General features: G+C 44.0%; 1 long non-coding RNA gene across 1 annotated transcript in view; it reads right to left on the bottom strand.

Moving 5' to 3' along the window:
- Positions 1-20,142: 20,142 nt before the first annotated feature.
- Positions 20,143-20,328, bottom strand: part of LOC122799650 — a 242,761-nt gene continuing 242,575 nt past the window's right edge. The window contains exon 4 of the long non-coding RNA XR_006364487.1: positions 20,143-20,208. This is a non-coding gene — a long non-coding RNA (uncharacterized LOC122799650). The remainder of the gene's footprint in view (positions 20,209-20,328) is intronic.

Below are 20,328 nucleotides of genomic sequence, written 5' to 3'. Positions count from 1 at the left end.
CCTATTTACAAGCAGGAAGTTTTCTAGTTGGCTCGTGGCTAGGTAGGTATCCCATGGTGCACCAGTACAATCCCCAGATCTTGTTTGCTGCCAACTAGAAAAGATAACAACTATACCAAATAAGCCAATACAAAAGGTCTCCATAAAAGGGATAATAATATTTTTCTGTCTCCAGGCACTTCCAGGATGGGGGCAGGAGGGCGGGTTCGTAAGAATGAAGAGTGAAATGGACTACAAACATGGACCGTTATGGTGAGTACATAACTTCTTTATGTTCTGTAGTCCTATCTCACCTTCAATCTTACATATGGGACAGTGTTCCCTAGTGCCTTATTCTTGGGTGGATCAAGGAAAAATACTCCTGAATACCGTGGAACCAAATGAAGCTCTACCCCTGGAGGTTAAATCCAATCTGTAATGAGTAATAAAAGTGTGAGGGGTAACCCACGTCACTGCTGCACAAATATTATCAAGTGGGACCCTGGCTTGAAAGGCTGCAGAGATAGACTGAGATCTGGTAGAATGAGCCTTGATTTTAAAGAGTAAAGGTCTACCCTCAGAGTTGTAAACGTAAGCTATGCAGCTAGAAATCCAATTTGAGAGCGTCACTTTGAAAACTGGTAAGCCTGACCTGGATTCAGAGAAGGAAATGAATAATTGATCTGATTTCCTTAGTCTGGTGCAAATAAAAACTTAATTGTCTATGGACATCCAGCTGATGAAACCTGTATTCAGCTGTGTTTGAATGATTTGGAAAGAACATCGGAAGCTCTATGGATTGATTCAAAGTGGCATGGGAACAAAGGAGGGATTAGTACGAAGGGACACCCTGTCCTTGTGAAAAATCAGATAAGGGGGTTTTAACAGACAATGCCTGCAACTCTGACATCCACCTGGCCGACATGATAGCTCCCAGAAACAAAGTCTTACAAGACAGGAATTTCAAAGAAGATGAATGGGAAGGCTTAAAGGGTGGAGAAGTAAATTTGGACAACACAAAATTTAAATTCCATGAGGTAACAGGTTCTTGACAGGGAGGTCTCAACAAAGTAGCACCTTTAAGGAAGGTTTTGCACAGCTTATGTGACATCAGATTCAAATCTTGAAAACCTACATGAAAGTTTGAAATCACTGCCAATTGAACTCTGATAGTGGAAGCTGCAGATCCCCGGTGAAAAAGCTCAGACAGGAATTCCAAAACCACTGGAATGGAGGCAGTGTGTAAGTATCAACATTCAGTTTCTCTGCCCAGACAGAGAATCTTCTCCATTTGATAAAATATAGTCTCCTAGTAGAAGGTTTATGAGAAGACATAAGGATATGAGTCGCGGAGGGTGAGAAGTCGTGAAGCTTGACTAGGGTTGGAACTGGAGCAGCCACGCTGTCAAATTGAGGGTATGTAATGAGGGATGGAGCGAACCTGACATGCGAGTCAACAGGTCTGGAGCTGGGTCCAGGATCCAAGGATTGTCCAGGAGAAGAGGCCTGAGGAAGGGGAACCAACCCTGAAGAGGTCAGTAAGGAGCAATGAAGATAAGTTTGCTTCCCAGCCGTTTCGCTTTCTGAATAACCTTGGGAATGAGAGGAAAGGGAGGAAAAGCCATACAGGAGATCCAGGGGCCAATTGTGATCAAGTGCGTCTCTCGGTGACTCCCCCGGAGGGGGGATTAGGGAGAAGTAGCTGCTGCATTTGGCATTGATTGGACTGGCAAAGAGGTCGCAGCAAGCTGTCCCCATTTGCGGAAAATCAGTTCCCCTATTTCAGAGACCACTCGTGAAGCATAAGGACTGCCCTGCTGAGCTTGTTGGCTATCACGATGGCTGTCCCTGGAATGTGTGTTGCTACCAGAAAACGCTGGGAAGCTATCGCCCATTTCCAAACTCGCATGGCCTCTCGACAGAGTGGGTAAGATCTGATTCTGCCCTGTTTGTTGATATACGATACTATCGACATGTTGTCTGGTTATATTGCAATAGTCCCCAGAGGCAGAAGGTCATGGAGTGCTTGCAACGCCAGAAGCACCGCCCTCATCTCTAGAATGTTGATATGCAGGTGAGCCTCGTGATCTTGCCATGTGCCTTGGACAGTTCTGCCAAGATAATGCCCCCCCCCCCACCCAATCTGTGAGGCATCCGTGGTCACAGTGGCAATGGGTTGGTGAGGGACAAATGAGGTGCCAGTGGTTAACTGATTGGGTAGTGTCCACCAAAGGAGGTCCTTCTTGCAAAATGCTGTCAGCAGAATGTGATGAGATAATGGGAAGTGATGAAAAGACCATTGGGACGACAGGAGCCACTGAAGAATTCTCATGTGTAACCTGGCTACTGGCACTAGTAATATGGTGGAAGCCATGGTCCCTAGAAATTGCAGAATAATCTTGGCTTTGACCTTTCATACGGGAAGAATACGCCGAATTTGAAGAACCAGATTCTGTGCCCTTTCGGCAGGAAGATGAGCCAACATGTCTACTGGCACCTATAAAAATTACAGATTGAGAGGGCACTAAGGCAGATCTTTCCCAATTTATAGAAATTCCCAGCTGGGCACAAAGTTGAAGAGTAGCATCCCTGACCTGAAGAGGTAGATGCCTGGTGGGGGCAGTCAAGAGCCAGTTGTCCAGATACAGAAACACCTGGAATCCTCGACGTCTCAGGTGAGCTATCACTACTGCCATACATTTGGTGAACACCCTGGGGGCGGCTGTGGTGAAGCCAAAGGGCAGAGCACGAAACTGATAATGACTGGCTCCCAGCCGGAAGTGTAGACGGCACCTCGATGCCCTGTCCATTTTTATGCGGTAATAGGCATCCTGGAGATCTATTGAGCACATCCAATTGTCTTTCCCTAATAACGGGAGTACAGACTGCAGTGTCACCATCCAGAACTTGTCCTTCTTTACTGAATCGCTCAATCTGCTGAGGTCTAGAATAGGCGTCCAGTCCCCTGTACGTTTTGGCACTAAAAAAAAAACGGAGTAAGTTCCGGATCCTATCTGGTCTGCTGGGATGGGTTGGATGACTCTTTCTGACAGCAACTTGTTGACCTCCACAGTTGCCTGATCCCTGTGACTGGGTGGAACATCCGGAATCTTCTTGGGAACAACAGGTGGAAGAGAAAAGGGTATATCTCTGGTAATAATTCTTTGTACCCACTTGTCTTGAGTGACACCCAGTCAGGCTTCTGGGTACAAAGAAATGCGACCCCTGACTGGCCCCGGAGAAGCACAGTCGGGCCCCACATCAGGATCGCTGGTAAGACTGGCCCCAAAAGGAATCGTGACCTCCCTGGTTTTGCAGACCACCCCTGCCTCTCGGGCAACGTCTACCATTTCCTCCTCCTCCTCCTCTGCCTCTGAAAGAGTCGTCACCCTGTGCATCCTGGAAAAACCTCTGGGACTTCTTGAACCACATTTTACCGCCCCTCTGACCCTTAGGGTATGGTCTAGAGGGGACAGTAAAACATACTCCCAAGGCAGAGAGTGTTTTTCCTTCTTGCTCGCATGGGGTGAGAGTGTCCTTTACCTTGGATCCAAACAAGAAGGAACCGTCGAAGGGGGCAGTGGTAAAGGTGGACTTGAACGACTCCGCAAGGTTATGCAAACGCATCCAGGAATGACGCCTCAGGGAAGTTCCTGAACCCGCTGCTCTACTCTCTCCATCGGCTGCAGAGGAAATAAGCCACATGGAAGAGTTGACTATAGAGTTCAAGGTGGACAACTGGGCAGAAACCTTGTCAGGGACTCCCTCAGTACATGTACCTTGTAGAGAATCTCCTAACTCTTTAAGGAGATCTCTATGAAATCTCGTGAAGTAAGGTAGCTCAGCGATCTGAGGGTAAATGCCGCTGAACTAAAGATACATTTCCTGTATCTGTCCATCATTCGAGACTCCTTATTCTGCGAATGAACAGAAGTCGTCTCAGCTAGCTCCTTCTTAGTGGTCGCTGCCACCACCATGGCATCTATGGGAACACCTTTACACACAAAAATCTTTCTCAGGAGGGGCAGAAAGAAACTTATTCGGTCTCCTGGGGACTGGCTCCACAGCATCAGAAGTATCCCACACCTTTCGACTAAATAGCTCCATCAGTTTGTCGAAAGGTGGAAACACCCAAGAGGCTGAAGGCTGAGACCCGGAAAGCCTTCAGGTACACTGACACCTCATCAGAAGGGGTGACAGTGGGCCAGCCGCACCTCTGCTTAAAGATTTCCGGGATGTCTACGAAGAAGACATCATCAGAGGACAACTTGCGGGACCCTTCTGGCTCCTCGAGGTCAGAGACTCATCCTGGGAGTCTACATGCTTCCTCTTACATGTTCTCTTCCATGGGGGCTCCTCAGAAGGACATTCCGGGGAGGACTCGGAAGAGTGGGGACCACCAGCCGGTAGCTCCTGAGGCTGAAGGTCTTTGCTGTCCATGGAGGGGGTAGGAGCTGCGACAGAAGTAGGTGCTTTAGGGAAAAGAGTGCCTGTACCTCTGGTAGGAGCTGACGATCGGGACAGCACACTCCTCATCATCTCGAATGCCGACATCTCCGGCACCGAAGACCTCCCCGGCTCCGAGGAGACCGAAGATACCGTCAGCTCCAGAATTAATGGCTCCGAGATAGACACAGGGTCCGAACTCACCCTAGCCGAAGCGCCAAGAGAAAGACTCGGAACTGAAGAATTTCGGTTCCAAGCATTCCTGTCGGGGCCGACCGGAGAGATTCAGCCCCTAGACACTACGGACGGCGCCGAGAGTGTCGGAGCAGAACTCAGCTTTGAAAAAGGCACAGGGGGAGCTAGAGCCGAAGGCTCCACCAGTGGTACCAAACACTCTGGCTCCGAAAGACCAGCATTGCTCGGAGGAGGAATGATCGCAGAGGGTTGAACGGACTCAAGTGGCTCCGGAACCGACTGGGTCAGAGCTAACAGCAATTTAGGCAAAGCAGATGACTTCAACAGTCTCAGCACTACCCTCTCTACTTCTTCTTCTGATAAACTCCTGGGAGACCTGGATGACAGAGTAGCAAAGCGGGATCAGAGATTTCAATATCAAGGAGGCCAGTAGAGGATCCCTAGACCGGCTCCGAGAAACAGTCTCAGTGGTCGGCTCCAAAATAATTGGAACTGACCCTGTAATCACAATACTGCTCTCAGTTGGCACCTAGGTCTGTGGAGCTGATGAGACAGTGGACTTGTCTGATTTTGATATCTTAAGAGGTGGCTCCGAGACACCAGCCGGTGTTGGGGAGGGCCTCTTAGAGGATTTAGATTTTCCCTTAATGGATTTTGAAGATGAGGAAGAGCTAGACAGATCTTCATCAAAGGAAAGTTTAAGGAGACCTTTTAGGATGAGCTTGTTCTTCCTCTCCTGCAACACCATAGGACTGAAAGCATGGCAAAATAAACAGATGATCTGTAAATGGATGGCCCCCAAACAGTAAACGCAGTTACTGTGACCATCCACTATAGACATTTTTTTGAGAGCACTTAATATACTTCTTAAAGCCAGATGGTTTATGATCCTTACTCTCTTTAGACATTCTCGCAGAAGGACACATGTAGACAGAGAAAAAGGAGGAGGATGACTAGGTCCTCTAATTTAAACAGGCCTAGCCCTGCCGGAAGGAGAAAGATACCACAAGGACTAGGTCCTCTAACTTAAACGGGCCTAGCCCGGGGAGGAAAGGAAACGAAGAAACTAGGTCTTTTAACTAAAACAGACCTAGAAATTTACAAGAGTATAGAATTTCACACACTCAATCAGAAATATCAGCAAAACAAGCAAAAAAAAAAAACTCAAACTTACGCCAATAACTAACAGAACATAGTTCTGTTAACAATGATAGAAAATCCAAGAATGCTAACCAATTAACAAGCGGAAAACCGTGAAAACCACTGGACTAGCTATTAACACACACTTCAGAAAACACTGGTTGGAGCGCTAAAACAGTCCAGCAAGCCACCAAAAGCCTTAACGCACTTTTATTAACAAGATAAATACAGCGTTTTCGCTACCACAATTGAGTAGCTTCCTCAGAGGCAAAATACACAATAAAAAAGGCGCCAAGCCATTTTATACTATATGCACCTCCAATCAATTAAGGTTAGCAAAAAAATGAGGTGTAGCAAAAAACGTGTGTAAGCATACATCACTTCCCATAGTTTAAAAACACCATTCCATGTGAGTAAATAATCAATTGAAATGGTTGAATAAACATCAAATAAGTATAATGGTAAATTCCAAAAATTATAAATATATAACATTTCAATGAAAACACAACAGTTTCTAAGTCATTACATTGCCAATAGACAAAATCACTTGCTTTTCTTTATAAAAATGTGAACTTTTTTAAAAGAATCAAAGCAATATAAAATATCAAATATAAAATGAAGTAAAAATAACCATATGTGATATGGTACAAAACCCCCCCAAAATTTCTGTACATACTACCATAATCTCACTAATAAAAAATATAGTTAGCAAGAATAATATTTTGTGAGAAAAAGAAGGGGGATTTTTACCGCAAAAAAGATCTGTATTTTAAAACAGGGGCAATGTTGCAGCTCTCATTCAACCCTGGAAAATTGAAAGCGTCCAGTTTGAGCTGCCATTCCAACTCAGAGATCTCTAATAAAAGGGAAGTAGGTCCACGCCTAATTAGATTAGTTCTAGTTCATGTATTGTATTATATATATCCATATTTTTATATATGTTTATATTTATGTATTGTACATTTTATTCTAGAAATATACCTATGTATGAAGAGATTTATACCAACATTCAATACAGGTTGTTATAGCACTTTAAAGGAATGGTGGATAGTTAATTAATTAATTATCAATCAATTATGCAAAGCACATTAATCATTGTTATTGGCTATGATATAAAAGAATGCCATTGACTGCTTTTTTTGATTCTGAAGAGGTCTCCGGTACGGAGACGAAAGCGCTCAATCCTGTTTTATTTTTGTTATGGAATAAAGTTCATATTTTGCTACTCTTGTTTTTCGATGGTTCCTGGAATTATTGGTGGAGTTTTTGAAGCAAGAAGACAGCCTTTATAGATCCGTGGTGCTGTGTTTTATTTTTGGTACTGTTGCTATTTTCGATTGAACATTCAAAACTGTTACAAGAAACTGTAGACCTTCTGAGTTCCTTTGAGCAGAGACTCACTGAGAATAAAAAGTACATTTGAAGAGAGATTTACAAGACTTTGAAAAAGGGAATGTATTCATCTGGCCCAATAGTAAGACATGCCGACAGGAACACTATTGGTAAGACATGCCGACAGGAACACTATTGACAAGCAGATGTGAATATTCCTCAACAAGTAACACAGAAAGAAATAGTAACAGAAAACCCGCTGACTGATGATGTTAATTCAGTTCAAGCACTAGACCCAGTGGATTTTCCACTTCTTTTGGAAAAGCCATTATCAATGTCTCAGTCCAGAGCATGTATGAAGAGCTTCAGAAATAACACTCAAGGCAAAAAGACAAACCAACAGCCGGTAACACACAGCCAGACTTGGACATGAACAATGTAGACTTGGTATTTAATCTTTCAAGTTATATTTTGAGTGCAGATGAGTTGTTTGTTCTAAGTAGAAGCCTAAGATTTTTTTTCCTGAAAAAAAAATTGATATTTCAAATACTCTCTTAAAAACTTCAAAGTTTTATAAGATCATTGATGCCAAGTATTATAGTGATGCTATACTGACATTACTGCAAACAGATGAATATAAATGTATTACTAAATGAGATGGTAATACAATTATTCTTCAAGTTAAATCAGGCGTTATGTACAATGCAGTCACATGAAAGAATAGACACTGAACTTTTTCACTACTTTCTCACCACTGCCCAGAGAATACCTGTAATTTATGGTGTTCTGAAGATCCATAAAAATATACTGATACCACCTATGAGACCAAGAAGTTATGTACTCACCATAACTTTCGATGTATGTAGTGCATCTCACCTCACATTCTTACCCGTGGGTTCGGAACCGAATATCAGCTCAGACTCGGCCTATTTTACTAGCTCAAAAGTCTCTGATTGGCTGGGCTAAGAGGGTATCCCATGGTACACTGCTTCAAATCCCCAGATCTAGTTTGCTGCTAAAAACATAATTACTGCATACATGCCACGCATCCATACAAACAAAAACTATTCAAAGGGACTCTGCAGGATACAATCTAACTTCCAAATCCTCCAGGCAGGGGGAAGGCGGGAGGGTAAGTAAGAATGTGAGGCGAGATGGACTACATACATCTAACGTTATGGTGAGCACATAACTTCTTGATGTTATGTAGTCCTATCTCACCTACATTCTTACCCATGGGACAGCGTCCCTAGCACCTACATCCTGGGTGGCTCATAGGAAAATACTCCTGAGAACTGTGGAGCCAAATGAAGATCTGCCCCTGGAAACCACATCCAATTTGTAATGAGAAACAAAGATGTGAGGAGAAGCCCAAGTGGCCGCAGCACATATATCATCCATTGACAATCTAGCTTGATAGGCTGTGGATGTGGAGACCGCTCTTGTGGAGTGGGCTTTAGCTGGAAAAGGCAAATTTTTACCTGCTGTCTGATAGATGAAGGAAATACAGCTGGTTATCCATCTAGAGAGCGTGACCTTGAATACCGGAGAACCAGACCGGTTTTCTGAAAAGGAGACAGAGTTGGTCAGATTTCCGGATATCTTTCGTCCGGTGTAGATAGAAGCATAACTGTCTATGTACATCCAGTTGGTGAAATCTGAATTCTGCCTTGTTAGAAAAATTGGAGAAGAAAACTGGCAGCTCAGTAGACTGATTCATATTAGACACAGAAGCCACTTTGGGAAGGAATGATGGGTTTGGTCTAAGAGAGACTCTATCTTTATGGAAGATCAAATATGGGGATTTGAATTTCAGAGACCCGCCTCGCTGAAGTGACTGCTGTTAAAAATGCTGTTTTCCATGTTAAAAATTTTAACTCGCAGGTAGCTGCAGGCTCGAATGGTGGAAGAGTGAGGGCTTGAAGAACAAAACTGAGGTCCCAGGGCATGACACGTTGGGATACTGGGGGACGAAGTAATAGAGTACCTTTAAGGAATGCTTTACATAGTCTGTGTGCCATAAGGCTAGGCTCATTGGCCACGTGAAAGTTTGATATAGCCGCCAGCTGAACTTTGATGGTAGCTGATGTGGACCCTTGATAAAACAGCATAGACAAAAACTCCAGAATCGAATCAATTGGAGCCGTGTAGGGATCAATGCCTCTAGAATGAGCCCAGATAGAGAACCTTTTCCATTTGCTAGAGTAGATTTTTCTAGTGGATGGTTTATGAGAGGACGATAATATATGGACTACTTCCGGTGAAAAATTGTGACATCTGACTAACGATGGAAGTGAAGTAGCCAGGCTGTCAACCGGAGTGTCCTCAGAGAGGGGTGGAACTGTCCCAACATGTGGGTCAGTAAATCTGGAAGGGGTTCCAGAATCCAAGGGATATTCACAATGTAAGGTTGAAGGAAGGGGAACCATACCTGATGAGGCCAGTGTGGGGCAATCAGAATCATTCTGCTTCCCAAAGATTGTGCTTTCTGAATCACCCTTGAGAGAAGGGGAAACGGAGGGAAAGCATAAAGCAGACCGGAGGGCCAATTGTGAGCCAGAGCATCCCTGGGTGATTCCTCCGGTGAGGGGATCAGCGAGAAATAGTCGCTGCATTTCTCATTGAGAGGGCTGGTAAAAAGGTCGCAGCAAGGTTGACCCCATCTGCTGAAGATTCACTCTGCAACCAGACGATTCAGGGACCACTCGTAGGACATAAGAATCGCCCTGCTTAGCTTGTCCGCTATTACACTGGTCTTCCCCGGAATGTGCGTTGCCACCAGAAACCATTGGGAAGCTATTGCCCAATGCCACATGCGCATAACCTCTCTGCATAGTGGGTAAGATCGGGTTCCCCCTTGCTTGTTGAGATACCACACTACTGACATGTTGTCTGAGTGTATCGCAATAGTCCCTAGAGGAAGAACTTCTTGAAGTGCCTGCAACGCAAGAAGCACTGCTCTCATCTCCAGGACATTTATGTGCAAATGTATCTCGTGCTCCTGCCACGTGCCTTGGACTGTCCTGCAGAGATAATGCCCCCCCACCCCATCTGGGAGGCGTCCGTGGCCACCGTGGCAACAGGGACGGGTGGAACAAAGGGCTTTCCCCCGTTCAAGTTGTTGGTGTACAGCCACCAATGGAGGTCCTGCTTGCATCTGTCTGTCATTAAGATTGGATGGGATAGCGGAAGTCCTTGGAGAGACCATTGGACAAAGAGGAGCCATTGAAGAAGTCTCATGTGCAATCTCGCTAAAGGAACCAACATGATAGTCGCCGCCATGGTACCTAGGAGTTGTAGAATCAGTCTTGCCTTCGCATGTCTCTGTTGTTGCAACCCTGTGATCCTTTCTTGTGGTAAGAATGCTCGCATTTGAATGGTGTCCAACTCTGCTCCTATAAAGGTGACAAGCTGTAAGGGGCAATAAGGCAGATTTTTTCCAGTTTATTGTGATGCCTAATCGGTGACATAGACTGATGGTAGCGTCCCTGGTCTGAATTAGTTGATGCCTGGTGGGGGCGGTGAGGAGCCAGTCATCCAGGTATGGAAACACCTGGAATCCTTGACGTCTCAAGTGAGCAGTCACCACTGCCATACACTTGAACACCCTGGGGGCTGTGGTGAGACCAAAGGGTAGGGCTCGAAACTGGAAGTGACTGGCTCCCAGCCGGAAGCTTAAGTGACACCTGGATGCCCTGTCCATTTTGACATGGTAGTAAGCATCCTTGAGGTCGATGGAGCACATCCATACTTCCTCTCCCAACAATGGGAAAATCGATTGTAGAGTGACCATACAAAATTTGGACTTGTGTACGTAATTGTTGAGTTGACTGAGATCTAGTATGGGTCTCAGGTCCTCTGTTCTTTTCGGCACCATAAAGAATCTTGAGTAAGTCCCTAATCCGATTTGGTCTGAGGGGACTGGTTGGATGGCTCCTTTCTCTAGCAGCTGAGATATCTCTGAGGCTGCTTGATCCCTTTGACTGGGTGGAACATCCGGGATTTTTCTCATTGGAGGGGGTACTGAAGAGAATGGAATGAGGTAACCTCCGAAAATTATCCTTAATACCCATCGGTCCTGTGTGATGTTTTCCCAGACTTCCGGATACAAGGAAATTCGACCCCCGACTGGCTCCGGATAAGCACAGTTGGGCACACCCTCAGGAATGAGAGTATGGGGAGTCATGGTCTCTGGAAATGCAGGGGCCCCCCTCTGCCTCTGGGGTGACGTCTCCCTGAATAACTCCCCCCTCCCCTGCCTCTGGAGGGGGGGGTCACCTTGCACGGCAGGAAAAAACCTTTGTGATTTCTTGAACCACATCCCCCCCCCCCCACTGGGCCTTGGGATAAGGCCTAGACGGAAGGGAAAAATGGACCCCTACGGCAGACAGGGTCTTTCCCTCTTGCTCGCACCTGGTGAGGGTATCTTTCACTTTGGTCCCAAACAAGGAGGAACCATCAAAAGGGGCATCAGTGAAGGAAGACTTGAAGGCCTCCGCGAAGTGACACAGGCACAGCCAGGCTTGCCTTATAAGGGCGACCCCTGAGCTGGTCACCCTACTCGCTCCCTCGGCCGCATATGAAATGAGTCGCATGGACAAGTTCGCAATGGAGTTAAGGGTAGAAACCTGTGCGTTAACTGTCTGAGCCACCGCCTCAGGTATGTTACCCGCAAGAGTATCTCCCAGTTCTTTGAGGAGATCTCTCTGGAGCCGAGTGAAATGAGACAAGTAATTCAGCGACCGTAAAGTGAAGGTTGCTGAAGACAGGGTACGCTTCCCGTACTGGTCCATAGTCCTAGACTCTTTGTTAGGAGGATGGACCGATGAGGAAGACTCTGCAACTTCCTTCTGGGTGGCTGCCTCCACCACCATAGCATCTGCAAGGACTCCCTTTGACAGAAACTCTTTTCCCTGAGGGGCAGAGAGAAATTTGTTGGGACACCTGGGTACGGGCTCCACAGAATCAGGGTTTTCCCACACCCTTCGACAAATAAGGTCAAGAAGTTCATCGAAGGGTGGAGACACCCAGGACGCGGAGGGTTGAGCGCCAAAAGCCTTAAGGAATACTGACCCCTCCTCCGAAGGGGTTTTGGAAGGCCAGTCTCCTCTTTGTTTCAGTACCTCCAGGATATCGGAGAAGGAAACATCATCAGATGAAGACTTGGGGGATCCTTCCGATTCCTCGAGGTCAGTATCGGAAGTGAGAGACTCGTCCTGGGAGTCTATGTGCTTCCTCTTGCACAATTTCTTTCTGGGAGGTTCCTCAGGCACTGGCTCTGAGAGACCTTCAGAAAGTGGGGGACCGCTCGTGGGGGTGTCCTTAGGACCTGGCGCTCTACTGTCCAAGGATAGGTGAGTGTCAGAAGCTCTCGCCGGAGTGGTAGGGGATGGAATGACCGACCCGAGTGATGTAGCTGACGATCTGGCCAGTGCGCTCCACATGGCCTGGAAGGCAGGTTCCCCCCCCCCCCCCCGAGTCTGAGGACCGACCGACCTCCAAGGCCACGGCCGGGATCCCCCGAGCTGATGCACTGAGTGGGAGACTCGGAACCGAAAGATGTCCCGAAGTATCCCATTCGGGCCAGACCAAGGAGACCAGAGTCTCAAAACCTGTGGACGGGACCGACATGGTTGGAGCCGAGGTCGGCACCGATAAACCCAAGGGAGGTATTGGAGCCAGCACAAGAACATCACTCGGAGCGGAACATAACGGCTCCGACAACAAAGATGTGCTCGGAGGAGGAATCATCGAAACAGCCATAGGAACTGGCTCTGGAGCCGACTGGGTCAAGCCAAAAACAATTTAGCCAACACCGGCGACTGCAGGAGCCTCTGCACTACCCTAGCCACATCCAAATCAGAAAGCCTGGAGGATTTAGAGGAGATGGATGGAGATTGGGATCTCTTTTCTGGTGAACCATGCCTCACACTAGGCGACTGGCTCCGAATGGGTTCGAGAATGATCGCAGCGGACGCCGATTCACTTAACACAGATACCTCCTGCGGCCCCAAGGACAGTGGAGCCGAGGAAGCAGAGTCCAATATAGTAATCTTCTCCAGAGGCTCCGAAGATGCAGATGGAGCCGGAAACCTTTTCATGAACTTGGAGGCTTTAGATTTCGACTGAGAGCTGGAAGCCGAATCTATAGCTTCCTCAAAAGACGGTTTAAGCAGTCCCTTTAAAATCAATTTGTTTTTCCTCTCTTGGAGCACCCTAGGACTGAAGGTGGCAAAAGCTACACGACTCCTGTAAATGGATGGCTCCAAGACAGTAGACACATGCAGAGTGTGCATCTGTGATGGACATTTTATATCTGCCTTTTGAACACTTTTTAAAGCCAGAAGGCTTATGTTCCTTCTGATCCTTAGACATTATCTGCTACTCTAGAGAACAGTTAACAAACTTCCAAAACGGGCAGAAAGACCCACAACGTTCACTACAGTTAACGAACTTCCAAAACGGGCGGGAAAGCCCACAACGTTCACTAGCAAACAGTACTACACAGACTGAGCGAAGCCCTAAACAAACAATTAGCAACAAAATGACACCATTGAAAGAACCTCTAACTAAAACGGTTCTCAAGACAATACAGAGAACAAACACATGAACAACTCAACTAAGGGAGGACTAGGTCCCAAATGGGCCTAGCCCGTGGGAACAGTTAGGGATACCACAAAAACAACAAGAAACACACAATCACAGTGATAGCAGCAAGATATAGCTACTAAAATAGCTTTTGAGTATAAAGCAACCAATTTCTCAAGAGAAATAAGTCAAAAAGAGGTACTTAGCCACAGCCAAGCGAGACGACGTCAGAGCTCTACAAGTGGCAAACGAGATCTGGAGATATGAAGCAGTGTACCATGGGATACCCTCTTAGCCCAGCCAATCAGAGACTTTTGAGCTAGTAAAATAGGCCGAGTCGGTGCCGATACTCAGCTCCGAACCCACGGGTAAGAATGTAGGCGAGATAGGACTACATAACATCAATAGTTTCTGCAAGAGGCTGGATCACTGAGCCGATATCTAAATACTTAGAGAAACAACTCAGACCATGCTTAGACAAAACACATACTATTATAAAGGACACAATGCATTTTTTAAATCAACCGTATCAATGGTCACAAGGTAGAATAGCAGAAGAACATCTGTTCATTACGTTAGATGTTGATTATTTACTGTAAATACCCCATGACATAGGCATAGCCCATGTAAGAACTTTTCTGTATGATTATTCAGAATACACATCTGATAAGATTGTTATGTGAATTATTGCACTTGGTGTTAATAGATAACGCTTCTTATTTCAAACACAGATTTATAATCAAATGAAAGGGTATTACAGTATGCAAACACTTATGCAAATTTTGTGATGTACATGTGGGAGACCCAATATTTTCTGTCCATGCAGAACCCTTTTAAAACTAATGCAGTATTTTACAGACGTTTTGTAGATGATGATCTTATGATTTGGGAAGGAGAACAAAGCATGTTTGAATCCTTCTTTAAATACGTATCTAATACAGTTCCTTTTCTGAAATTTAAAAGAGAAGCCTCCTTACAGGGAATAAATTACTTAGATGTAATAATCAGAAAAGGCAATCATGGAGTCATTGAAACTGAATTATATTAAAAAAAAGTCAAAAGGAAAGGCTATTTGTATCATACAAGTATGTACCCATCATTTACATTTACAAATGTAATTAGGAGCCAGATATATCGAGCAGCCAAGCATAACACCTCAGACAGTAAGATGGCAGCACAGTTAGATAAAACTGGTACTGAATTCCTCAAAAGAGGATATGCCAGTGAGGAAGTAAGCGAAGCCACTATGGAAGTGATACAGAAGTGAGACTCCCTAGCTAGACCTATTTTTCTACCAACAAATGATATTAAAGAACCACACAAAAGAAAAGACAAGAACAAAGATGTACACTAACATATAATAGGAACACAGCAGCAGTTAAGGACATAATTAAAAAATATTGACCAATAGTGAATGATATACCTGAACTAGACTGGATAGTTTCTAATTAGCCCAGATTCGGGTGAGGGCCTATGGCAACTGTAATACGCAGAATCATAGGAAGTTACGAGGCTATTGGCCCAGAGGCCCTTACAAGCCTAGCCAAGAATAAAATGTTGCATGAATATACTATACCAGCACTGGTTCTTAGGGAAGAAATACACTATCTGCCCTTTTAGGTCTAGTCAATTTCCCTCAAAAGTGAGAATCAAACCCAGCACTTTGTGTCTTTGCAGTAAACATCTTCACCATTACACCAACCCTCAATCCAACCCAGAATATTATATACATGGCAAAATGTGACTGCTGTGAAGCATAGCATATAGGGATGACTAATAGGAAATTAAAGGAATGAGTAGGGAAACCTCTTTCAGAAATTAGAAAGCAAGAAGTAATCAATCCATTATATAGGCATATAGCAGGGCATGGAACTGAGCATAGTTTTAAGTTTACGATTTTAAGGGTAACACAAGTGCCATTGCGAGGAGAGGATATTAAATTAATTATGGAAAATGAAGAAATTAAGTGGATTTTAAGAATGAGCGCACATGTATTACCTGGTCTTAATGGCACTGTCACTTTAAAACCTTTGCTAAAACATCTACATCTACAAATATAATTAATGATTTAATTAGTTAAGTCATGTGGTTTTAGAATACAAAATGTGGTCAGTTGTTTTAAGTTTTCATGTGCCTGATGAAGCCATATGGTGAAAGTTTTAACTCGAGCTATAATTTAAAAGATTTTATCTGCAGTAGTTCCAGTGACTTTTTTCACTTCTGTGTTCACTTGAGTACATTGGATTTATCACCATTCTGAGTTGTTTTAGTTCAATAACATTAGATGTTCAAATGTTCTCTGCTGTTGCTGCTGCAGCCTTAACTTTATGGGTTATACCCTGCATAGGATATACTGCCAGCCAACTTTCAAAGCTTCAGTGCACTTCCCACATGCTCAGTCAGCTCGAGCTGATTAAAATTCAGGTTTAGGCGCCAAGCCGTTCAGACCTTTCATACCAACTGAGATAGAGGAGACTAAGCCCTGAAAGGGCACTTGTTAGGAAAAGGAAGGGGAGCATGTCCACACCCTGCCATAAAAAGTGCACAAAAACAAGAGGAATGTTCATCTGGCTCACAGTTGCAGTAGTCTTAGCTATGCGAGTAGATTACCATAGTTTAAAATAACTGTGATGTGGAAGAAGAAAGGTCCAGTAGCCCCTAGAGAATGGTTCTAAGCAAAGCCTATCCTAGTCCTGGAGAAGAAATCTAGTTTGTAGTGCTTTGTAAAAGTAGGCACCCTGGACTAAGCTGCAGCTTCTAGAATGCTTCCAGGAACCAGCCCTTTCCAAAAAGCCACAGATGAAGGCAAGGCACTGACAAGGTGAGATTCATCCCAGCCTGGAATAGTTTTGTTGTGCTGAGAATAACAAAAGGTAATAGCCAGAGACAACCATTTGAAAAGATTCTGTTTTGACAAAGGTTGTTTCTTCTTACATTCACAAGAAATAACTGATGAGAAGTTCTGAAAGACGTTATTCTTGTTAAGACAGTATCAGAGTTGTTTGTGGACATCCAAGGTATGAAGTACTCTTCTCCCTAATGTTGAGTTCTGGAAATAAAAAAAGGGAGATGGATAACTTGGCTTAAGGTAATCTCAAATACAACCTTAGGCATAATGAAAGATTAGTTATCAAAGAAACTTTGTCCCTGTGGAAGATGAGAAAATTAACCCACTATAAAACAGCTTGCAACTCAGATACTCTTCTTGCACATATCACAGCAATCAGCAAAAGTGTTTTCCATGTTAAGAACCACAAAGTCACCCAGATGAGGGGGTTCAAACACAAAACTGAGATCCCAAGGAGAAGCCAACAGTTTTCTGTGAGGCTTCCTATGTAAAACCCTTTAAAAAATGTTTTGACATGAGACTGCATTGAAAGGATGAGGATCCATGGACAGACATGCTGAAATGACCGACAAATGAACCTTGACAGAGAATAAGACAGGCCATAGGATAGTAACTCACAAATACTGTAAAACCAGAGAAACACTAGCCCCAAATGGGTGCTTCTCATTTACTAATATATGATTTTCAAGTAGCAAGCTTTCGTGCCTCCATTAATACCTGCTACACACATCTTCAGAAAACAGGCAGTCGGTTGTAGCTGTTTGGGGTCAGGAAGTATGAAGCAACATGATCTTGTGTGAGTACATCTAGTCTGAGAGGAAGCATGTGGTAAATGCCTCTGGCCTACTGCAAAAAAAAAAGGGGGGGGCGGGTGGCATTGTTCCCTGGGGCAGAAGGGAGTATATATTTATTATTTTATTTGCATTTGTTTTCCAGGGCAGGGCAGAGCAGATCAGAGCAGTGATCTCTGTTGACCTTTTTCAGACTCAGCCCAAAAGTGGTATCTGGTTAAGTGACTTCCTCACAGTCACACAATTAGGCAATGGAGGCTGAGGGAATCAGACCACAGGATACAGATCGTTAATAGCTCCTTAATCCTCTAAGCTAAATGACACATGATGATCTATTGGAAGTCCTTCTGAATCTTCACAAGTACAATGGAAGCATACAGGAACACTCCTATTCAAGGAAAAGGAAAATAATCCATCTTCTAGGCCTTGCATGGAGTCCTAAAAAAGAATGCTGCCAGTTGGTCTAACTGAGATGGATAAAATCTTGGAAGATTCCTTGAATCAATCATTTTCCATTTGTGATTGTCTGCCTTGATCCAGCTCAGTCTGTCTGCCACAGAGTTTTGCTTTGATGGAATGTAAGAAGCCTGCAGAGTGAGACTGCATTGTAAAGCTATTACCCAAGCTAATAATGGCTAGTCTGTATAACGGGTAAAATCTGGTTCTCCCTTGCTCGTTTAAGTACCACATCACTACGGTATTCTCTACAAATACTTGAAGAGGGCCTGGGGACCACAGATGATTCAGAAAGTTGAGATCATTTATAAGAGCTAGCACTTCTTTTACATGTATCTGTTTTGGTCAGTTTTTTTTGTCCCAGAGTCTCTGCATTTTTATACCTATTGACAATGCATCCAACGCAAAGTCTGAGGCATCTGTTACGACAGACTGCTTTGGAGCAGGAAGGAAGAAAGGGATACCCGGATTCCAAGAAATATATGATGTCTCCACCAATTTATTTCCCTTTCCACAAATACCAGAAGTGGAATCATAAAAGACAATGGGTGTTGATACTGGAACCAAAGAGATTTCAGATACTGTTGTACTTTCCTCATATGGAATCCAGCAAGAGATATCAGGAGAAACCTGGAAGCTAGGAAACCCCAAATCCAGGGAAATGGGAAATTCACCCCGGGGATCACTTCTGTGGCTCTGCTCGACAGGGGCACAGGAAAATAATTTTCGTGGGTGGCGAAAGCCAGGGTAAATTTTTTGGCTAGGCTTGTATGGGCCCTAGGGCCGATAGCCTAGTACCTACCTATGAAAAAAAAAATTCCCTTGCTGTGATTGAAGTCCGAGTAGAAACACCCTGAAATAGATCTAAGCATACGATTTATTTTTCCTACAAAAGAAAAACTCTACACTGAGGTGTCCAGCAGGCACCCTAGAAACATAATTCTATCAGAAGGAGTAAAGAAAAAAATCTGAATCTTCTCTTGGAACTTGTAGGAGATCTCTTACCAAGAGCAGAGATTCCTGACACTTTTGAAGAGGACTCGGCGAAGATAAGCATCATCCAAATATGGACAAATGTGGATACTCTGTAGCCTGCAGTGGTTTATAACTGGAGCTAGACACTGTGAACACTCCTGGTGCAGTGGACAGTCTAAATGATAAGACAGAGAAATTAATGTAATCCAGACATAAAAAATCTTAAGAAACTTCTGAAGTATGGATGAAGAGAAATATGGTATGCAGCTTTTAAATCTAGGGTCACTAGAAAACTGGAGAATTTCTATTTTGTTAACACCTAGCTTTGCAGTCCCTTCAATCCTAACAACTTCTTCCATCTGATTCACAATTCACATACTTCCATAGTCTGGGAAATTGCTGTAAGTCAGCTCACCATAAATCTGCCAAGACACTCAAACTCTAAATGGGATATACCATAGGATCACCATAAGACATTAGCTTTTCAAAAACAGTACAAAGAAGAAAAAAAATCATCACTGTTGAACAACACAGACTAGCCTACCAAATTTAAAAGTACAGAGTCAGGAATACCTTTGTAAATGACAGTGAAGTAGCATCCTGAATAGGGTCAACAGCAGCTTTGTATACAAATTGTTCTTGCTTTGTCACCACCTGCATCTGATATTCTTCCAGTATAACTGTGACATACCATGGACTACCCCATGACTCCTTTAAAAATAGAGAAGATGCTATCATAGTTTTATCTCTTTCCCACCATACCCATTTCTGCAGCATCCCAACCTGGAATTTAAAAGCAAACGGCCTCTCCAAAGGTTATTTGCAGCATAACATTAATTGTCTCAAGCACTAGAAAGCCATGCTCATAATCACGTAGGGTAACAGTTACATATTTATAAATCAATTTCCTCTCAGCGGTTTCTCTGCTATTACTAACATCTGCTGCTCTTTTCGTATGCTTATCTGAAAGCACATTTTGTAACTATATATGTGTATGACTTTTATCTCTAGGCATCCATTGAAAGTAAATCTCAACTCATGGATATTTAAATCACCAAAAAAAAAATAAGCGGTCAGTTTTAAATAGAGAACCTCAACTGCTCTTATCTTCAGTCAGCCTAACCAGCAGCTCTGCTTGAGACAAAGGCACTATCAGCCACCTCCGCCAGTAGAAAGGTGACCAAGATGTACAACGTCTAAAATAATTTCCTGAGAGACTAAAATAAAGAAAAACTGCATACAACACATGCAGGTTAATACGGCACAAATATTAAGTCTTCACAGTGGAATAAGCACAGAAAATATCTAGATATTTAACAGACAAGCTATATGTTCCACACTCCCATACAAGCACAGACGATCACTTCAGTAATATTTACTCCGTACCTTGCCCTGGAGGGGAGGACTCTTCCAAAGGTGTTGAACATCCACAGGTGTAAAAATTTCCTGGCAAGATGACTAAAAAAAATACCAAAAGAAAATCATCAGTGATAACAGGCCAAAATAAGCAGGACAATTAAGACATGTTCATAAGTGAAAGACTAAGAACTGGTTAGCTACTCTGGTTTCCAATGTAGT

This window comes from Protopterus annectens, chromosome 4.part0 (assembly GCF_019279795.1).
Source record: "Protopterus annectens isolate FY-2018-M chromosome 4.part0, PAN1.0, whole genome shotgun sequence".
NCBI classification, from domain to species: domain Eukaryota; kingdom Metazoa; phylum Chordata; order Ceratodontiformes; family Protopteridae; genus Protopterus; species Protopterus annectens.
This window is presented reverse-complemented; position numbering and strand designations above follow the sequence as displayed.